The sequence below is a fragment of the Odontesthes bonariensis genome, chromosome 2 (assembly GCF_027942865.1).
Source record: "Odontesthes bonariensis isolate fOdoBon6 chromosome 2, fOdoBon6.hap1, whole genome shotgun sequence".
Classification (NCBI taxonomy): Eukaryota; Metazoa; Chordata; class Actinopteri; order Atheriniformes; family Atherinopsidae; genus Odontesthes; species Odontesthes bonariensis.
This window is the reverse complement of record NC_134507.1, coordinates 34,173,377-34,189,703: the sequence shown is the minus strand read 5'-3', so window position 1 is coordinate 34,189,703 and position 16,327 is coordinate 34,173,377. Positions and strand designations below refer to the sequence as shown.

The following is a 16,327-nucleotide window of genomic DNA, read 5'->3' as shown; positions in this document are numbered from 1 at the left end:
CCACCATGTACCGCTGGTTTTGTTATTTCACAAGAGTTGGGAAGAGTGCACCGTTCCCGGCGGCACTGCAGTACCGGGTCGATGCGTGGAGTGAACGGAGCAAGCCCCTTTTTCAACCCCTGTGCCTAAAAATCCATTTAATATGTAGTCCTCATATAGAGGACGTATCAGATATTAAACTGATAAGAACAGATACTACACTTGATCTTAGCCAAAAGGCCGAGAAGCGATAACCCTCCACTGTTTCACGTCCGAGAGCCCTTCCTGGCACAATGCGCACTTGTGGCGGTGCTCTTTTGTTGCCTACAAAGCGTCACTTTGCACCTCCGCCCACCCGCTGCAGTGAGCACTCTTCAGCCGTTTCAGATGGTACAACTTTGCACTCCCGCCCGCTCCACTGAGCACCGTTCAAACAACAACAATTTAGCGCTCCAGGCTTTGAACATGGGCACGGTCTCAAGAAATAAGGTGACTCTACTCCGAGAAGTCACTTGGCACAGCAAGAAGATTTCCTTTGCACAGACAGAATGGGCTTCACCCGCAAAGGTAAAGCCTTCCAAAAATAGAAACAACTCATTAATGCTGCTCTCCACGGAAGTCTTTAGTAAAAGGCGAAAGACTTGTACGTTATGAAGAGAAACCAGAGTACGAGTATTTGACACTGCGGGAGCAGTGCATCAGGCTAGTTGGCATAGCCACCTTCCCCACGGTGAGCTTTGCTTGGTTGAGACGCTGGCTCCTCGGCCGACCAGGTAGGAACAATCGGGCCCTATTCAATGGCTGCTTTGTCTTTTACTCTGTGCAAAAGACTAGGGGTCTTGAGGCTTTGTTCTGACCGCTCATTGGGTGTAGAGGTTTTTTTCAAGCAATTCTCCCAGTCGGCCCAATCCCAGAGCCATCTCAAAGTGGAGTTCACTTTCACTCTCTTTTCGCAGACTAAAAGCCAGAGTTTTATCTCAGAAGCTAAGCAGAGTCGGGCCTGGTTAGTACTTGGATGGGGAGACCGCCTGGGAATACCAGGTGCTGTAAGCCTTTTGGCTTCTCCAGGCGCATGCAGTTTGACTGCGTCAAATGCAAAGGCAGTCCCTGTTTGACTTTTTGGAACTGCTCCTTTGTCAGGACAAAGTTAAATGTATGAGGATCAAAGGCAACCATGACCTGGGACACCTTAGCAGATCCAGGATCAGCAAGATGGATCACAGGGTGATCAACAGATGTTTCAACAAAAGACATGCAGAGAGAAGAGAAGAGAAGAGAGAAAAATGCTTACAGCACCTGGTATTCCCAAGCGGTCTCCCATCCAAGTACTAACCAGGCCCTACCCTGCTTGGCTTCCGAGTTCGGACGAGATCGGGCGTGTTCAGGGCGGTGTGGCCGTAAGCCACAGTCCCCGTGACAAATATGTGTTACATAGGTGCTGGAACCATACGTTGCCCCTATTTTACCAGAGAGTTGGCTTGAGAGGCTGATGTTGAGCCTGCACGTCGACTTCCCTGATGTGATTGTTCTCTGCAGCTGAAAATGGGACTCTCAGATAACTTAGTGTGTGTCTGTCAAGCTCCTCTGTTCTCTGTGTGTAGTTTGGTGTTCATGGTCATACAGAGAAACCAGGGAAGCTCAATCCCACGACGTGCTCATAAACTGCGTCTTTTCTAAAGATTATAGTTCCATTTTAGAAGTCAGAATACAATGGCTCCCTGAAACTACCACCATGTACCGCTGGTTTTGTTATTTCACAAGAGTTGGGAAGAGTGCACCGTTCCCGGCGGCACTGCAGTACCGGGTCGATGCGTGGAGTGAACGGAGCAAGCCCCTTTTTCAACCCCTGTGCCTAAAAATCCATTTAATATGTAGTCCTCATATAGAGGACGTATCAGATATTAAACTGATAAGAACAGATACTACACTTGATCTTAGCCAAAAGGCCGAGAAGCGATAACCCTCCACTGTTTCACGTCCGAGAGCCCTTCCTGGCACAATGCGCACTTGTGGCGGTGCTCTTTTGTTGCCTACAAAGCGTCACTTTGCACCTCCGCCCACCCGCTGCAGTGAGCACTCTTCAGCCGTTTCAGATGGTACAACTTTGCACTCCCGCCCGCTCCACTGAGCACCGTTCAAACAACAACAATTTAGCGCTCCAGGCTTTGAACATGGGCACGGTCTCAAGAAATAAGGTGACTCTACTCCGAGAAGTCACTTGGCACAGCAAGAAGATTTCCTTTGCACAGACAGAATGGGCTTCACCCGCAAAGGTAAAGCCTTCCAAAAATAGAAACAACTCATTAATGCTGCTCTCCACGGAAGTCTTTAGTAAAAGGCGAAAGACTTGTACGTTATGAAGAGAAACCAGAGTACGAGTATTTGACACTGCGGGAGCAGTGCATCAGGCTAGTTGGCATAGCCACCTTCCCCACGGTGAGCTTTGCTTGGTTGAGACGCTGGCTCCTCGGCCGACCAGGTAGGAACAATCGGGCCCTATTCAATGGCTGCTTTGTCTTTTACTCTGTGCAAAAGACTAGGGGTCTTGAGGCTTTGTTCTGACCGCTCATTGGGTGTAGAGGTTTTTTTCAAGCAATTCTCCCAGTCGGCCCAATCCCAGAGCCATCTCAAAGTGGAGTTCACTTTCACTCTCTTTTCGCAGACTAAAAGCCAGAGTTTTATCTCAGAAGCTAAGCAGAGTCGGGCCTGGTTAGTACTTGGATGGGGAGACCGCCTGGGAATACCAGGTGCTGTAAGCCTTTTGGCTTCTCCAGGCGCATGCAGTTTGACTGCGTCAAATGCAAAGGCAGTCCCTGTTTGACTTTTTGGAACTGCTCCTTTGTCAGGACAAAGTTAAATGTATGAGGATCAAAGGCAACCATGACCTGGGACACCTTAGCAGATCCAGGATCAGCAAGATGGATCACAGGGTGATCAACAGATGTTTCAACAAAAGACATGCAGAGAGAAGAGAAGAGAGAAAAATGCTTACAGCACCTGGTATTCCCAAGCGGTCTCCCATCCAAGTACTAACCAGGCCCGACCCTGCTTGGCTTCCGAGTTCGGACGAGATCGGGCGTGTTCAGGGCGGTGTGGCCGTAAGCCACAGTCCCCGTGACAAATATGTGTTACATAGGTGCTGGAACCATACGTTGCCCCTATTTTACCAGAGAGTTGGCTTGAGAGGCTGATGTTGAGCCTGCACGTCGACTTCCCTGATGTGATTGTTCTCTGCAGCTGAAAATGGGACTCTCAGATAACTTAGTGTGTGTCTGTCAAGCTCCTCTGTTCTCTGTGTGTAGTTTGGTGTTCATGGTCATACAGAGAAACCAGGGAAGCTCAATCCCACGACGTGCTCATAAACTGCGTCTTTTCTAAAGATTATAGTTCCATTTTAGAAGTCAGAATACAATGGCTCCCTGAAACTACCACCATGTACCGCTGGTTTTGTTATTTCACAAGAGTTGGGAAGAGTGCACCGTTCCCGGCGGCACTGCAGTACCGGGTCGATGCGTGGAGTGAACGGAGCAAGCCCCTTTTTCAACCCCTGTGCCTAAAAATCCATTTAATATGTAGTCCTCATATAGAGGACGTATCAGATATTAAACTGATAAGAACAGATACTACACTTGATCTTAGCCAAAAGGCCGAGAAGCGATAACCCTCCACTGTTTCACGTCCGAGAGCCCTTCCTGGCACAATGCGCACTTGTGGCGGTGCTCTTTTGTTGCCTACAAAGCGTCACTTTGCACCTCCGCCCACCCGCTGCAGTGAGCACTCTTCAGCCGTTTCAGATGGTACAACTTTGCACTCCCGCCCGCTCCACTGAGCACCGTTCAAACAACAACAATTTAGCGCTCCAGGCTTTGAACATGGGCACGGTCTCAAGAAATAAGGTGACTCTACTCCGAGAAGTCACTTGGCACAGCAAGAAGATTTCCTTTGCACAGACAGAATGGGCTTCACCCGCAAAGGTAAAGCCTTCCAAAAATAGAAACAACTCATTAATGCTGCTCTCCACGGAAGTCTTTAGTAAAAGGCGAAAGACTTGTACGTTATGAAGAGAAACCAGAGTACGAGTATTTGACACTGCGGGAGCAGTGCATCAGGCTAGTTGGCATAGCCACCTTCCCCACGGTGAGCTTTGCTTGGTTGAGACGCTGGCTCCTCGGCCGACCAGGTAGGAACAATCGGGCCCTATTCAATGGCTGCTTTGTCTTTTACTCTGTGCAAAAGACTAGGGGTCTTGAGGCTTTGTTCTGACCGCTCATTGGGTGTAGAGGTTTTTTTCAAGCAATTCTCCCAGTCGGCCCAATCCCAGAGCCATCTCAAAGTGGAGTTCACTTTCACTCTCTTTTCGCAGACTAAAAGCCAGAGTTTTATCTCAGAAGCTAAGCAGAGTCGGGCCTGGTTAGTACTTGGATGGGGAGACCGCCTGGGAATACCAGGTGCTGTAAGCCTTTTGGCTTCTCCAGGCGCATGCAGTTTGACTGCGTCAAATGCAAAGGCAGTCCCTGTTTGACTTTTTGGAACTGCTCCTTTGTCAGGACAAAGTTAAATGTATGAGGATCAAAGGCAACCATGACCTGGGACACCTTAGCAGATCCAGGATCAGCAAGATGGATCACAGGGTGATCAACAGATGTTTCAACAAAAGACATGCAGAGAGAAGAGAAGAGAGAAAAATGCTTACAGCACCTGGTATTCCCAAGCGGTCTCCCATCCAAGTACTAACCAGGCCCTACCCTGCTTGGCTTCCGAGTTCGGACGAGATCGGGCGTGTTCAGGGCGGTGTGGCCGTAAGCCACAGTCCCCGTGACAAATATGTGTTACATAGGTGCTGGAACCATACGTTGCCCCTATTTTACCAGAGAGTTGGCTTGAGAGGCTGATGTTGAGCCTGCACGTCGACTTCCCTGATGTGATTGTTCTCTGCAGCTGAAAATGGGACTCTCAGATAACTTAGTGTGTGTCTGTCAAGCTCCTCTGTTCTCTGTGTGTAGTTTGGTGTTCATGGTCATACAGAGAAACCAGGGAAGCTCAATCCCACGACGTGCTCATAAACTGCGTCTTTTCTAAAGATTATAGTTCCATTTTAGAAGTCAGAATACAATGGCTCCCTGAAACTACCACCATGTACCGCTGGTTTTGTTATTTCACAAGAGTTGGGAAGAGTGCACCGTTCCCGGCGGCACTGCAGTACCGGGTCGATGCGTGGAGTGAACGGAGCAAGCCCCTTTTTCAACCCCTGTGCCTAAAAATCCATTTAATATGTAGTCCTCATATAGAGGACGTATCAGATATTAAACTGATAAGAACAGATACTACACTTGATCTTAGCCAAAAGGCCGAGAAGCGATAACCCTCCACTGTTTCACGTCCGAGAGCCCTTCCTGGCACAATGCGCACTTGTGGCGGTGCTCTTTTGTTGCCTACAAAGCGTCACTTTGCACCTCCGCCCACCCGCTGCAGTGAGCACTCTTCAGCCGTTTCAGATGGTACAACTTTGCACTCCCGCCCGCTCCACTGAGCACCGTTCAAACAACAACAATTTAGCGCTCCAGGCTTTGAACATGGGCACGGTCTCAAGAAATAAGGTGACTCTACTCCGAGAAGTCACTTGGCACAGCAAGAAGATTTCCTTTGCACAGACAGAATGGGCTTCACCCGCAAAGGTAAAGCCTTCCAAAAATAGAAACAACTCATTAATGCTGCTCTCCACGGAAGTCTTTAGTAAAAGGCGAAAGACTTGTACGTTATGAAGAGAAACCAGAGTACGAGTATTTGACACTGCGGGAGCAGTGCATCAGGCTAGTTGGCATAGCCACCTTCCCCACGGTGAGCTTTGCTTGGTTGAGACGCTGGCTCCTCGGCCGACCAGGTAGGAACAATCGGGCCCTATTCAATGGCTGCTTTGTCTTTTACTCTCTGCAAAAGACTAGGGGTCTTGAGGCTTTGTTCTGACCGCTCATTGGGTGTAGAGGTTTTTTTCAAGCAATTCTCCCAGTCGGCCCAATCCCAGAGCCATCTCAAAGTGGAGTTCACTTTCACTCTCTTTTCGCAGACTAAAAGCCAGAGTTTTATCTCAGAAGCTAAGCAGAGTCGGGCCTGGTTAGTACTTGGATGGGGAGACCGCCTGGGAATACCAGGTGCTGTAAGCCTTTTGGCTTCTCCAGGCGCATGCAGTTTGACTGCGTCAAATGCAAAGGCAGTCCCTGTTTGACTTTTTGGAACTGCTCCTTTGTCAGGACAAAGTTAAATGTATGAGGATCAAAGGCAACCATGACCTGGGACACCTTAGCAGATCCAGGATCAGCAAGATGGATCACAGGGTGATCAACAGATGTTTCAACAAAAGACATGCAGAGAGAAGAGAAGAGAAGAGAGAAAAATGCTTACAGCACCTGGTATTCCCAAGCGGTCTCCCATCCAAGTACTAACCAGGCCCTACCCTGCTTGGCTTCCGAGTTCGGACGAGATCGGGCGTGTTCAGGGCGGTGTGGCCGTAAGCCACAGTCCCCGTGACAAATATGTGTTACATAGGTGCTGGAACCATACGTTGCCCCTATTTTACCAGAGAGTTGGCTTGAGAGGCTGATGTTGAGCCTGCACGTCGACTTCCCTGATGTGATTGTTCTCTGCAGCTGAAAATGGGACTCTCAGATAACTTAGTGTGTGTCTGTCAAGCTCCTCTGTTCTCTGTGTGTAGTTTGGTGTTCATGGTCATACAGAGAAACCAGGGAAGCTCAATCCCACGACGTGCTCATAAACTGCGTCTTTTCTAAAGATTATAGTTCCATTTTAGAAGTCAGAATACAATGGCTCCCTGAAACTACCACCATGTACCGCTGGTTTTGTTATTTCACAAGAGTTGGGAAGAGTGCACCGTTCCCGGCGGCACTGCAGTACCGGGTCGATGCGTGGAGTGAACGGAGCAAGCCCCTTTTTCAACCCCTGTGCCTAAAAATCCATTTAATATGTAGTCCTCATATAGAGGACGTATCAGATATTAAACTGATAAGAACAGATACTACACTTGATCTTAGCCAAAAGGCCGAGAAGCGATAACCCTCCACTGTTTCACGTCCGAGAGCCCTTCCTGGCACAATGCGCACTTGTGGCGGTGCTCTTTTGTTGCCTACAAAGCGTCACTTTGCACCTCCGCCCACCCGCTGCAGTGAGCACTCTTCAGCCGTTTCAGATGGTACAACTTTGCACTCCCGCCCGCTCCACTGAGCACCGTTCAAACAACAACAATTTAGCGCTCCAGGCTTTGAACATGGGCACGGTCTCAAGAAATAAGGTGACTCTACTCCGAGAAGTCACTTGGCACAGCAAGAAGATTTCCTTTGCACAGACAGAATGGGCTTCACCCGCAAAGGTAAAGCCTTCCAAAAATAGAAACAACTCATTAATGCTGCTCTCCACGGAAGTCTTTAGTAAAAGGCGAAAGACTTGTACGTTATGAAGAGAAACCAGAGTACGAGTATTTGACACTGCGGGAGCAGTGCATCAGGCTAGTTGGCATAGCCACCTTCCCCACGGTGAGCTTTGCTTGGTTGAGACGCTGGCTCCTCGGCCGACCAGGTAGGAACAATCGGGCCCTATTCAATGGCTGCTTTGTCTTTTACTCTGTGCAAAAGACTAGGGGTCTTGAGGCTTTGTTCTGACCGCTCATTGGGTGTAGAGGTTTTTTTCAAGCAATTCTCCCAGTCGGCCCAATCCCAGAGCCATCTCAAAGTGGAGTTCACTTTCACTCTCTTTTCGCAGACTAAAAGCCAGAGTTTTATCTCAGAAGCTAAGCAGAGTTGGGCCTGGTTAGTACTTGGATGGGGAGACCGCCTGGGAATACCAGGTGCTGTAAGCCTTTTGGCTTCTCCAGGCGCATGCAGTTTGACTGCGTCAAATGCAAAGGCAGTCCCTGTTTGACTTTTTGGAACTGCTCCTTTGTCAGGACAAAGTTAAATGTATGAGGATCAAAGGCAACCATGACCTGGGACACCTTAGCAGATCCAGGATCAGCAAGATGGATCACAGGGTGATCAACAGATGTTTCAACAAAAGACATGCAGAGAGAAGAGAAGAGAAGAGAAGAGAGAAAAATGCTTACAGCACCTGGTATTCCCAAGCGGTCTCCCATCCAAGTACTAACCAGGCCCGACCCTGCTTGGCTTCCGAGTTCGGACGAGATCGGGCGTGTTCAGGGCGGTGTGGCCGTAAGCCACAGTCCCCGTGACAAATATGTGTTACATAGGTGCTGGAACCATACGTTGCCCCTATTTTACCAGAGAGTTGGCTTGAGAGGCTGATGTTGAGCCTGCACGTCGACTTCCCTGATGTGATTGTTCTCTGCAGCTGAAAATGGGACTCTCAGATAACTTAGTGTGTGTCTGTCAAGCTCCTCTGTTCTCTGTGTGTAGTTTGGTGTTCATGGTCATACAGAGAAACCAGGGAAGCTCAATCCCACGACGTGCTCATAAACTGCGTCTTTTCTAAAGATTATAGTTCCATTTTAGAAGTCAGAATACAATGGCTCCCTGAAACTACCACCATGTACCGCTGGTTTTGTTATTTCACAAGAGTTGGGAAGAGTGCACCGTTCCCGGCGGCACTGCAGTACCGGATCGATGCGTGGAGTGAACGGAGCAAGCCCCTTTTTCAACCCCTGTGCCTAAAAATCCATTTAATATGTAGTCCTCATATAGAGGACGTATCAGATATTAAACTGATAAGAACAGATACTACACTTGATCTTAGCCAAAAGGCCGAGAAGCGATAACCCTCCACTGTTTCACGTCCGAGAGCCCTTCCTGGCACAATGCGCACTTGTGGCGGTGCTCTTTTTTTGCCTACAAAGCGTCACTTTGCACCTCCGCCCACCCGCTGCAGTGAGCACTCTTCAGCCGTTTCAGATGGTACAACTTTGCACTCCCGCCCGCTCCACTGAGCACCGTTCAAACAACAACAATTTAGCGCTCCAGGCTTTGAACATGGGCACGGTCTCAAGAAATAAGGTGACTCTACTCCGAGAAGTCACTTGGCACAGCAAGAAGATTTCCTTTGCACAGACAGAATGGGCTTCACCCGCAAAGGTAAAGCCTTCCAAAAATAGAAACAACTCATTAATGCTGCTCTCCACGGAAGTCTTTAGTAAAAGGCGAAAGACTTGTACGTTATGAAGAGAAACCAGAGTACGAGTATTTGACACTGCGGGAGCAGTGCATCAGGCTAGTTGGCATAGCCACCTTCCCCACGGTGAGCTTTGCTTGGTTGAGACGCTGGCTCCTCGGCCGACCAGGTAGGAACAATCGGGCCCTATTCAATGGCTGCTTTGTCTTTTACTCTGTGCAAAAGACTAGGGGTCTTGAGGCTTTGTTCAGACCGCTCATTGGGTGTAGAGGTTTTTTTCAAGCAATTCTCCCAGTCGGCCCAATCCCAGAGCCATCTCAAAGTGGAGTTCACTTTCACTCTCTTTTCGCAGACTAAAAGCCAGAGTTTTATCTCAGAAGCTAAGCAGAGTCGGGCCTGGTTAGTACTTGGATGGGGAGACCGCCTGGGAATACCAGGTGCTGTAAGCCTTTTGGCTTCTCCAGGCGCATGCAGTTTGACTGCGTCAAATGCAAAGGCAGTCCCTGTTTGACTTTTTGGAACTGCTCCTTTGTCAGGACAAAGTTAAATGTATGAGGATCAAAGGCAACCATGACCTGGGACACCTTAGCAGATCCAGGATCAGCAAGATGGATCACAGGGTGATCAACAGATGTTTCAACAAAAGACATGCAGAGAGAAGAGAGAAAAATGCTTACAGCACCTGGTATTCCCAAGCGGTCTCCCATCCAAGTACTAACCAGGCCCGACCCTGCTTGGCTTCCGAGTTCGGACGAGATCGGGCGTGTTCAGGGCGGTGTGGCCGTAAGCCACAGTCCCCGTGACAAATATGTGTTACATAGGTGCTGGAACCATACGTTTCCCCTATTTTACCAGAGAGTTGGCTTGAGAGGCTGATGTTGAGCCTGCACGTCGACTTCCCTGATGTGTTTTTTCTCTGCAGCTGAAAATGGGACTCTCAGATAACTTAGTGTGTGTCTGTCAAGCTCCTCTGTTCTCTGTGTGTAGTTTGGTGTTCATGGTCATACAGAGAAACCAGGGAAGCTCAATCCCACGACGTGCTCATAAACTGCGTCTTTTCTAAAGATTATAGTTGTATTTTAGAAGTCAGAATACAATGGCTCCCTGAAACTACCACCATGTACCGCTGGTTTTGTTATTTCACAAGAGTTGGGAAGAGTGCACCATTCCCGGCGGCACTGCAGTACCGGGACGATGCGTGGAGTGAACGGAGCAAGCCCCTTTTTCATCCCCTGTGCCTAAAAATCCATTTAATATGTAGTCCTCATATAGAGGACGTATCAGATATTAAACTGATAAGAACAGATTTTTTTTTCTTTTGAAAAAATTTATTGACACTAATACATCACATTTTCATAAAAACTTCATATTTAAGACATATGTTTTACCTATGAATAAAAACATCAATAAATAAGTGTAATCTGTATAACCACATTTAAAACAACAACAATAAAACAAGTTTTCCATGGGATATTACAGATAAGGTCAATGTTGTCTAAGGTAAAAGTTACATGTGAAGTAGTTCTCATGCGAGTAGCAGTTTGTATTGAGTGTCTTTAAAAAGGAGTGCATTAGTTAAAATGCTCTCTTCCAAGTCCATTTTTTGTGCAGGGGCGCAGTGAGTCCCTACCCAGGGAAACTCATTTCGCTCCCCCAAACAGTAGGTCTCTCGGGATCCTGTCGTGGTGCTCAGAGGAGATCCCCACCCTGTTGCTCCTTCCCACCTGCCTCGCCCGGAGAGCCAGGCCGTCGCTGCTTTGACCTTTTTGTGTGTAGCTCCGGCTCCTTCATCCGAATGGGCACAGAGGCGATTCTTCTTTGTGGATGTGTCCTAGGCCCGCCGCCTGCAGCTCCGGCCGCTTGAGCCGCCGCTGCGGCCATCCGGATCACAGCCACGGGGGGGATCTGCATGCACTTCCTCACCAGCAAGTTCCTGGAGGTCCACATGGCGTCTTTCATAGCGGCTAGGGTGAGCCACTGCTTGGCAAAGTCATTCTTTTTTATTTTTGTTTGGCTCACCCCATAGAGCACGAGTTGTGCTGTGAGGACCTCCCTTGCTGGCAAGTACGGGAATTGCAAGGAGCCGGCTGTTGCCCACTGGTCTGCAGCAGCGCTGCACTCCCAGAGCAGGTGCCTCACCGACTCGGGCGCGCCACAACCAGGTCGCGGGCAGGTTGAGATCGCTGACATGCCCCGGGAGTGCATAACGGACCTGACTGGGAGGATCTCATGAGCCACCATCCACGACAGGTCCCGGAGTCTGTTTGGGAGAGCGGAATGGTTGACGTTGCACCAAACTGTTGAGGGCTCGCCGAACGCGAGCCCACGCACTGGACTCACTGGTTCCCGCTCCTGCACAACAGAAATCAAAGAGCGGTGGTTTGTTAAAACATGCAACTCCTCTGCCTCCAAGTTAAAATGCTTTAAGAACGTCTGGATAAAAGCATAGGATGGTGGCAGGCTAAAAGACACAGGCACTTTTAGGTCGGTGGGTAAAATCTTCAGTCTTCTGAGGTAAGAACCCATCCAGAATCGTGTCATTGCTTTAGTTTTGGGGTTTCCGGATGGGTCTGTGGCCTGTAGGATGTGCAGTGTAGTGTATCTGCTTCCTAAAAACAAATAAAAATCAGGCACTCCTTTTCCTCCTTTCTCTTTTTGTTTCTTCATTACATCTCTCCTCAGTCTTTCCCACTTGGAGCCCCACAGAAAATAAAAAATGGCTCGGTCCAGGTCTAAAAGCACTTTTCTAGGTGGGATAAAAACAGAACTGATTAGTAAAAGCAAAGATAAAATCACGGCTTTGATGATTAAAACCTTTCCTTCAATGGTCAGTCCTCTAAGTCCCCAGTATCCTAGTCTTTGCTTTACTTTCCCTACCACGTCTGGCCAGTTTGATGTCCCTCCCCCTTCCTTGTCAAAATTAATCCCCAGTATTTTCTGTTTGGTCTGGGTTATAGTCACGGGGAGTCCTGCAGTCTCAGTCGCTGTCCATGGCCCGTAAAATTGGGCTTGGGTCTTGTTTCTGTTTAGTTTTGCCCCAGAGGCCCGTCCATACCAGTCAGTCAAGTCCAGAGTCCTATTGATGGATATTAGGTCTGTACATAAAATGTTTACGTCGTCCATATATAAAACACACTTTGTCGATAGTCCCCCGCTCCCCGGGACTCTCACCCCATTGATTCGGTGGTCCCTTCTCAAGCTCTGTGCGAGTGGTTCCACACAGATGATGTAGAGGAGGGCAGATAACGGACAACCCTGACGGACACCGCAGTGGATGTTTACTGCTTTTGTCAGATGCCCGTTAACAAGGAATTTGCTGGTAATGCCCCGGTACAGCAGACCCACCCAAGCTATAAACCTTTCTGGGAACCCCATTTTTTGCAGTACCTGGAAAAGGTACTGGTGCGAGACCCGATCAAAGGCTTTCTCAAAGTCTAAATTTAGGACTGCTAGCCGAATGTTTCTGTCTCTCGCATAACAGATGGTGTCTCGGATCAGTACGAGGCTGTCGGTTATCTTCCTCCCCGGGATGGCACAGGCTTGATCCGGGTGAATCAGGTCTTCTAAAAACAAGGACATACGTGAAGCTAAAAGTTTACTAAAAAGTTTACAGTCAAAGTTTAAAAGTGTAATCGGTCTCCAATTCTTCAAGTCAGTCTTGTCTTTTTTTTTGTGAAGAAGAGTCACTATCCCTGCTCTAAAACTGTCAGGAAGTCGGTCAAGTTGCTCAAATTCCATAAAAACAGTAAACAAGTCAGGTGCTAAAATATCCCAAAAGGTCAAATAAAATTCCAAGGGAAGTCCATCTTGTCCTGGGGACTTCCCTTTCTTAAAATTTGTAAAACATTTATTTAACTCTGAAATTGTAAAATCTTGGGTTAAAAGCACACTGTCTTTTACTGTTTTTTCTATGTAATTTAAAACTTCTGTCATGGTGTCCATTTCAACAGGTTTTTGTTCGTACAGTTCACGATAAAATTGTTCAACAGCTTGTTTAATTTCTTCCATTGAATCAACTGTGCACCCGTTCTCTTTTGTTAGCTTTAAAATGGCCCCCCCTTTATTCACAATTTTCTTAAAAAAATACCTTGTGCACTTCTCTCCTTCCTCTATTTCTCGTTCCCTGCTTCTTAAAATGACACCCTTACTTTTAATATCTGCTAAAATCGACATCTCTGTTTTCACTTGTTTTATTTCATCATTAAAATCCATCCCTTGTTGGTTTAATTTAAAATAGCGCTGTAGTCGCTTCTGCAGTCCCATCATGCGTCTGTTTTCCCTATTCTTTTTTCTCCTACCTGCCTGTCTAAAGAAAGTCTGGGTCTTTTCCTTCACCATTTCCCACCAGTGTGCACGTGTATCGTTAAAGTCTTGAAGGGTCTGCCACTCGTGGTACTGCTCCCGGTACTGACTAGATAAGAACAGATTTTTTTTCTTTTGAAAAAATTTATTGACACTAATACATCACATTTTCATAAAAACTTCATATTTAAGACATATGTTTTACCTATGAATAAAAACATCAATAAATAAGTGTAATCTGTATAACCACATTTAAAACAACAACAATAAAACAAGTTTTCCATGGGATATTCCAGATAAGGTCAATGTTGTCTAAGGTAAAAGTTACATGTGAAGTAGTTCTCATGCGAGTAGCAGTTTGTATTGAGTGTCTTTAAAAAGGAGTGCATTAGTTAAAATGCTCTCTTCCAAGTCCATTTTTTGTGCAGGAGCGCAGTGAGTCCCTACCCAGGGAAACTCATTTCGCTCCCCCAAACAGTAGGTCTCTCGGGATCCTGTCGTGGTGCTCAGAGGAGATCCCCACCCTGTTGCTCCTTCCCACCTGCCTCACCCGGAGAGCCAGGCCGTCGCTGCTTTGACCTTTTTGTGTGTAGCTCCGGCTCCTTCATCCGAATGGGCACAGAGGCGATTCTTCTTTGTGGATGTGTCCTAGGCCCGCCGCCTGCAGCTCCGGCCGCTTGAGCCGCCGCTGCGGCCATCCGGATCACAGCCACGGGGGGGATCTGCATGCGCTTCCTCACCAGCAAGTTCCTGGAGGTCCACATGGCGTCTTTCATAGCGGCTAGGGTGAGCCACTGCTTGGCAAAGTCATTCTTTTTTATTTTTGTTTGGCTCACCCCATAGAGCACGAGTTGTGCTGTGAGGACCTCCCTTGCTGGCAAGTACGGGAATTGCAAGGAGCCGGCTGTTGCCCACTGGTCTGCAGCAGCGCTGCACTCCCAGAGCAGGTGCCTCACCGACTCGGGCGCGCCACAACCAGGTCGCGGGCAGGTTGAGATCGCTGACATGCCCCGGGAGTGCATAACGGACCTGACTGGGAGGATCTCATGAGCCACCATCCACGACAGGTCCCGGAGTCTGTTTGGGAGAGCGGAATGGTTGACGTTGCACCAAACTGTTGAGGGCTCGCCGAACGCGAGCCCACGCACTGGACTCACTGGTTCCCGCTCCTGCACAACAGAAATCAAAGAGCGGTGGTTTGTTAAAACATGCAACTCCTCTGCCTCCAAGTTAAAATGCTTTAAGAACGTCTGGATAAAAGCATAGGATGGTGGCAGGCTAAAAGACACAGGCACTTTTAGGTCGGTGGGTAAAATCTTCAGTCTTCTGAGGTAAGAACCCATCCAGAATCGTGTCATTGCTTTAGTTTTGGGGTTTCCGGATGGGTCTGTGGCCTGTAGGATGTGCAGTGTAGTGTATCTGCTTCCTAAAAACAAATAAAAATCAGGCACTCCTTTTCCTCCTTTCTCTTTTTGTTTCTTCATTACATCTCTCCTCAGTCTTTCCCACTTGGAGCCCCACAGAAAATAAAAAATGGCTCGGTCCAGGTCTAAAAGCACTTTTCTAGGTGGGATAAAAACAGAACTGATTAGTAAAAGCAAAGGTAAAATCACGGCTTTGATGATTAAAACCTTTCCTTCAATGGTCAGTCCTCTAAGTCCCCAGTATCCTAGTCTTTGCTTTACTTTCCCTACCACGTCTGGCCAGTTTGATGTCCCTCCCCCTTCCTTGTCAAAATTAATCCCCAGTATTTTCTGTTTGGTCTGGGTTATAGTCACGGGGAGTCCTGCAGTCTCAGTCGCTGTCCATGGCCCGTAAAATTGGGCTTGGGTCTTGTTTCTGTTTAGTTTTGCCCCAGAGGCCCGTCCATACCAGTCAGTCAAGTCCAGAGTCCTATTGATGGATATTAGGTCTGTACATAAAATGTTTACGTCGTCCATATATAAAACACACTTTGTCGATAGTCCCCCGCTCCCCGGGACTCTCACCCCATTGATTCGGTGGTCCCTTCTCAAGCTCTGTGCGAGTGGTTCCACACAGATGATGTAGAGGAGGGCAGATAACGGACAACCCTGACGGACACCGCAGTGGATGTTTACTGCTTTTGTCAGATGCCCGTTAACAAGGAATTTGCTGGTAATGCCCCGGTACAGCAGACCCACCCAAGCTATAAACCTTTCTGGGAACCCCATTTTTTGCAGTACCTGGAAAAGGTACTGGTGCGAGACCCGATCAAAGGCTTTCTCAAAGTCTAAATTTAGGACTGCTAGCCGAATGTTTCTGTCTCTCGCATAACAGATGGTGTCTCGGATCAGTACGAGGCTGTCGGTTATCTTCCTCCCCGGGATGGCACAGGCTTGATCCGGGTGAATCAGGTCTTCTAAAAACAAGGACATACGTGAAGCTAAAAGTTTACTAAAAAGTTTACAGTCAAAGTTTAAAAGTGTAATCGGTCTCCAATTCTTCAAGTCAGTCTTGTCTTTTTTTTTGTGAAGAAGAGTCACTATCCCTGCTCTAAAACTGTCAGGAAGTCGGTCAAGTTGCTCAAATTCCATAAAAACAGTAAACAAGTCAGGTGCTAAAATATCCCAAAAGGTCAAATAAAATTCCAAGGGAAGTCCATCTTGTCCTGGGGACTTCCCTTTCTTAAAATTTGTAAAACATTTATTTAACTCTGAAATTGTAAAATCTTGGGTTAAAGGCACACTGTCTTTTACTGTTTTTTCTATGTAATTTAAAACTTCTGTCATGGTGTCCATTTCAACAGGTTTTTGTTCGTACAGTTCACGATAAAATTGTTCAACAGCTTGTTTAATTTCTTCCATTGAATCAACTGTGCACCCGTTCTCTTTTGTTAGCTTTAAAATGGCCCCCCCTTTATTCACAATTTTCTTAAAAAAATACCTTGTGCACTTCT

General features: G+C 47.6%; 18 non-coding genes and 1 pseudogene across 18 annotated transcripts; all 19 read right to left on the bottom strand.

Annotated features, from left to right (window-relative positions):
* Nucleotides 1–40: 40 nt before the first annotated feature.
* Nucleotides 41–231, bottom strand: LOC142367706 (U2 spliceosomal RNA). Its single transcript, XR_012767156.1, has one exon. It is a non-coding gene; the product is annotated as a U2 spliceosomal RNA (small nuclear RNA).
* A 305-nt stretch (nucleotides 232–536) lies between these two features.
* Nucleotides 537–649, bottom strand: LOC142373128 (U5 spliceosomal RNA). The gene has a single exon (XR_012768405.1). It is a non-coding gene; the product is annotated as a U5 spliceosomal RNA (small nuclear RNA).
* Nucleotides 650–1,263: 614 nt separating this feature from the next.
* Nucleotides 1,264–1,382, bottom strand: LOC142375066 (5S ribosomal RNA). The gene has a single exon (XR_012768872.1). It is a non-coding gene; the product is annotated as a 5S ribosomal RNA (ribosomal RNA).
* Nucleotides 1,383–1,746: 364 nt separating this feature from the next.
* LOC142367699 (U2 spliceosomal RNA) lies at nucleotides 1,747–1,937 on the bottom strand. The gene has a single exon (XR_012767155.1). It is a non-coding gene; the product is annotated as a U2 spliceosomal RNA (small nuclear RNA).
* A 305-nt stretch (nucleotides 1,938–2,242) lies between these two features.
* LOC142373121 (U5 spliceosomal RNA) lies at nucleotides 2,243–2,355 on the bottom strand. The gene has a single exon (XR_012768404.1). It is a non-coding gene; the product is annotated as a U5 spliceosomal RNA (small nuclear RNA).
* A 609-nt stretch (nucleotides 2,356–2,964) lies between these two features.
* On the bottom strand, nucleotides 2,965–3,083 carry LOC142371274 (5S ribosomal RNA). Its single transcript, XR_012768002.1, has one exon. It is a non-coding gene; the product is annotated as a 5S ribosomal RNA (ribosomal RNA).
* Nucleotides 3,084–3,447: 364 nt separating this feature from the next.
* LOC142367692 (U2 spliceosomal RNA) lies at nucleotides 3,448–3,638 on the bottom strand. The gene has a single exon (XR_012767154.1). It is a non-coding gene; the product is annotated as a U2 spliceosomal RNA (small nuclear RNA).
* A 305-nt stretch (nucleotides 3,639–3,943) lies between these two features.
* Nucleotides 3,944–4,056, bottom strand: LOC142373116 (U5 spliceosomal RNA). Its single transcript, XR_012768403.1, has one exon. It is a non-coding gene; the product is annotated as a U5 spliceosomal RNA (small nuclear RNA).
* Nucleotides 4,057–4,665: 609 nt separating this feature from the next.
* On the bottom strand, nucleotides 4,666–4,784 carry LOC142374999 (5S ribosomal RNA). The gene has a single exon (XR_012768856.1). It is a non-coding gene; the product is annotated as a 5S ribosomal RNA (ribosomal RNA).
* A 364-nt stretch (nucleotides 4,785–5,148) lies between these two features.
* LOC142367686 (U2 spliceosomal RNA) lies at nucleotides 5,149–5,339 on the bottom strand. Its single transcript, XR_012767151.1, has one exon. It is a non-coding gene; the product is annotated as a U2 spliceosomal RNA (small nuclear RNA).
* Nucleotides 5,340–5,644: 305 nt separating this feature from the next.
* Nucleotides 5,645–5,757, bottom strand: LOC142373110 (U5 spliceosomal RNA). The gene has a single exon (XR_012768400.1). It is a non-coding gene; the product is annotated as a U5 spliceosomal RNA (small nuclear RNA).
* A 614-nt stretch (nucleotides 5,758–6,371) lies between these two features.
* Nucleotides 6,372–6,490, bottom strand: LOC142374941 (5S ribosomal RNA). Its single transcript, XR_012768844.1, has one exon. It is a non-coding gene; the product is annotated as a 5S ribosomal RNA (ribosomal RNA).
* Nucleotides 6,491–6,854: 364 nt separating this feature from the next.
* LOC142367679 (U2 spliceosomal RNA) lies at nucleotides 6,855–7,045 on the bottom strand. The gene has a single exon (XR_012767150.1). It is a non-coding gene; the product is annotated as a U2 spliceosomal RNA (small nuclear RNA).
* Nucleotides 7,046–7,350: 305 nt separating this feature from the next.
* Nucleotides 7,351–7,463, bottom strand: LOC142373107 (U5 spliceosomal RNA). Its single transcript, XR_012768399.1, has one exon. It is a non-coding gene; the product is annotated as a U5 spliceosomal RNA (small nuclear RNA).
* Nucleotides 7,464–8,082: 619 nt separating this feature from the next.
* Nucleotides 8,083–8,201, bottom strand: LOC142371211 (5S ribosomal RNA). The gene has a single exon (XR_012767985.1). It is a non-coding gene; the product is annotated as a 5S ribosomal RNA (ribosomal RNA).
* A 364-nt stretch (nucleotides 8,202–8,565) lies between these two features.
* On the bottom strand, nucleotides 8,566–8,756 carry LOC142368597 (U2 spliceosomal RNA). The gene has a single exon (XR_012767387.1). It is a non-coding gene; the product is annotated as a U2 spliceosomal RNA (small nuclear RNA).
* Nucleotides 8,757–9,061: 305 nt separating this feature from the next.
* Nucleotides 9,062–9,174, bottom strand: LOC142373101 (U5 spliceosomal RNA). Its single transcript, XR_012768398.1, has one exon. It is a non-coding gene; the product is annotated as a U5 spliceosomal RNA (small nuclear RNA).
* Nucleotides 9,175–9,778: 604 nt separating this feature from the next.
* Nucleotides 9,779–9,897, bottom strand: LOC142371137 (5S ribosomal RNA). Its single transcript, XR_012767973.1, has one exon. It is a non-coding gene; the product is annotated as a 5S ribosomal RNA (ribosomal RNA).
* A 364-nt stretch (nucleotides 9,898–10,261) lies between these two features.
* Nucleotides 10,262–10,440, bottom strand: LOC142370517 (U2 spliceosomal RNA; annotated as a pseudogene).
* Between the last annotated feature and the right edge of the window lie 5,887 nt (nucleotides 10,441–16,327).